Genomic DNA, 3,656 nt, shown 5'->3' with positions numbered 1-3,656 from the left:
ATTTTGTCCCTCAAAATATGACCTAGCAGTTGGAAATTTCCTTCACATGTTGTGTGTTACAGAGGAACAGTCTCTTTTGGTTATTTCTGCCAAACAAGAGCTTTTGCAAATCCTTGTAGTAGTAGTGACAGTTGGTTGTTACAGCAAGAGATGTTATTTACCATCCCTGTGTCTTGGAAACGTAATGTCATGTGGAGTGTCAATATAAAGTGAAATAGTTTTTCTTGTAATGAAATGAGTTGTCTTTAGTCAATGGCAAACAGATTGAGTTGATGAAATGCTTATTTGGGCATCCGAGCCTGACAATATGTTTGCCTGAGGATTGCTGTTGTTCAAATTTTTGACATTTGCTGTAGAGGCATTGAAATACTGATTGAATCTGGCTTTGCTGTGTTTTCAAACCATGAAGTCTTCCAAGATTTAAAAGTACCAAACAGGGCTTGCTTTAGTTTTTGTGTGACAATAAATTTGATAAAGTGTGCAATCATGTGCAACAAAATCATTTCATAAGATAATACAGCAATGTCTCAGAAGGTTGCAACTGCCAATGAAACTTTTCAAATCAGTTTTACATTTAGGGGACAAAGCTATTTGTTTACATGTAACTTTGAAGTCAAACAAGTTTAATTTGTAAAGAACAATTGACTAATCCCATAAAACACGTGCACATTCAAAAAAAGGCAAATAATTATCATTGTGTGAGTCACTATAGCCCTATTTTTATTAACACTGAAGGCAAGGCTACTAGTATGAATTTTAAAGTGCAACCATTTTTCTAATCGCATCTCCTCCTCACAGACATGCAGTTATTGGATAAGCACAAAATATCTCGTTTTACTCAGCCTTTCAAAATAGCTCTGGGGTGTGACATCTAAAGATATTGGTCTGTGCATTGGAGTGGCCCTCAAATATTTCAGTTAGTCCTAGAGTAAACTGAAATTGAATGCGTATACAGTGCATGTTGTTTATTCTAATGCAGATTAGCATGAAAAGCATGAAAATGAATTTAATTACAGGCAGGGAAACAGTCCAGTGGTTGTATTCGGTTCCAAACAATTCCAAGATAATTGCTTTATCACACTGATTCCCCTCATAATTTCCAGCCCTTTCATTTCATATAGTAGAGGATTTCATCTTAAAGCATTGGTCTCTATTTTTATACTATACTGTACTGTATGGCACATGCCATTTCAGTCACCTTTTTTTGTCACCATACTATGTTTTCACATATTTTGTAGTCTTTCAAAACACAAATAACCTAATTTGTATATGAGAGCAATTCTATCAGCTGACAGGTCATAAAACTGAACTGTTCCTTCCTTCCCAAACTGCGTAGTCTTATTGATGACGGAAGACTTGGGTGCTGTTTATCATTTGTGACCTGGATTTTCTGCTGAGTAAGAGACTCATTCCACCCAGCACTCCACTGAACACAGATAATACGTTACAGTACCCTTTCCCTTCTTCTATTAGGCTTATAAGCAAAAGTGAGTTCTGTACACATAAACATTGCACATTGAATACAACATCTGCCCTATTGGATTCACGTCCTATTGAATTAATTCTTGTTTATTTCACCCAAAAGCAAAAGAAAATAAGCTCAATTCATATTATGCAGGCAAAAAATAATGTAGGGTCCTATCAGGCTGGTAAGTGATACATGTCCATTCTCTGTTTTTCATAACTGGATTATGAATCATAATGGCACCTACAACGGAGCATCGTCTTTGCTTGTTCATTTGTTTTGCTCTGGTACATATTTCATATAAATGGAGAGTGATGAGAGGGCAGAATTTCACAATTGAGATATCCATTTCAAATGACAACGCTGCATGCTCTGAAGGGCCCTTTAATTTTCCTCTAGCCTCTGCAAACCAATGAAGGGAGAAAATAATAACGAATTCAGCAGTGGCCACTGGTCAGTGTGTCGCAGCAGCACAGTTTGCGGGCACATTTTTGACCCACCTTCAAAAGGAGCTGCAGGCTATTGCTGCCTGACACCGTGAGCAACTAGCTGTTACACTCCTCAGTAATAATATTTCATGAGCCAAGGATCATAAACAACTGTAAGCTTCTGTCAAGCAACCAAGGTAAACATAACTTTTCTCCATTCCGAATGGTTTAGAGTTGCCATGAAAAGATTGACAGTTTAACATTAGAAGCATTTGGACTCTAAAATTATTCTGAAGCATTATTGAATCTCTGTTTCATCTTTCAAAAGGTCTTTGAAAGATGAAATCCCTTTAGATTAATCCTTTATAGGAAGGAGTGACATGATTGATAGATAGATTGAAGTTAATTTGCTAATCATTTAAGATGACTCTTTGAGGCTTCTCCAAGAGTATTTATTCCTGAAAGATAATTGATGATAGATAAAGGAATTAATTTGATACAGACAAATGTTCTCCCTCTTGGGCCTCTGCATTTATAAAAACTATGAATAGATGTCACTTTAATATTTTTCTTTCATGAAGCCTTTTTTTCTCTCTCTCAACCACATCTCTATCAAAAGAAATGAAAGCACCAGTGACACCTCTTGACATGTCCCAGATATCATTGGCTGACAGGCAGTGTGTGGCGCTGCAGGCGACTCACTCCCCAGCGTTGACAATACTGTCTAAAACTGCCGCTTCCATATGTCCATTGAGCCCACTGCGGAATGAGGCCTGAGTGTCTTGGCTCGCAGTGTGGATGTTCGCACATTAATGCCAAAAACTCTTGAGAGGTTGTCGAGGGAATGTGTGATGGGGGCAAAAGGTTCAAAAGGAGAAAATGGCCATATGTATTTAAAGGAACCATTTATTCTGACATGACCAGCTTGAGTGGCTGTCATGCTGAGACTGTTTTTGTGTTGTTGTTTGTGTGTGTGTGTGTGTGTGTGTGTGGGTTTGGAAAGCCCACCAAGCCACTGGCAGATCTAGGTCTCTTCTATTGTGCAAAGTCACCTTTGAGTCACATCAGCTACAAGTCTGTTGATGTTATAAGATGCATGATAGGATCATATTTGGACCAATGGGCAGCTGTACAACCTGCAAATCACCAATTACATATTTCCCTCCAATTGTTAGTATCCTGATGCTATTATTTTCAGTAGTAGTTCTTTGAAGATTTTGTAATATTTAAAAGTTTGCAAAATTCATGCCATGCAGTAGCTGTACTACTCTTTTCTAACTAACTAAAGCAGTAATGCGACACATCTCTGCTGTTGCATCTAGCAGCATCTGACATTTTGCAAACACCTAATTATGTTCTAGCATCACTCACTCACTCACTTATTGTTTGATCATCAAATGTCCACTATTGAAGTGGATAGCAGCTTTGTCAATTGACTGCCGCCACTGACCTCTGTGTAGCAAATTGTACAAATCATTTATAGACTCACTTTTCACCTGTCAGGTTTACAGTGACGTGCAGAGTTGGTCTAATAGATTTCTGCTCAATTAATCGAGAGAGAGAGAAAAAAAGAGAGAGTGAATTATCTGTAAGGTAGCCATTTGAACAAAAATAAATATGATAAGTAATACTGGCTCTCACTCAAAGATTTTTGCTGCTTATTTAATTTACTTAAATAAAAAGAGCTAATGCAGCATAATTCTTGAAGCATCGTTTGCCAAAATGGTACTTTTAAGGCACACATACTTGTAAACATAAATAAA

This window comes from Rutilus rutilus (genome assembly GCF_951802725.1).
Source record: "Rutilus rutilus genome assembly, chromosome: 3".
In the NCBI taxonomy this organism is placed as follows: Eukaryota; Metazoa; Chordata; class Actinopteri; order Cypriniformes; family Leuciscidae; genus Rutilus; species Rutilus rutilus.
This window is presented reverse-complemented; position numbering follows the sequence as displayed.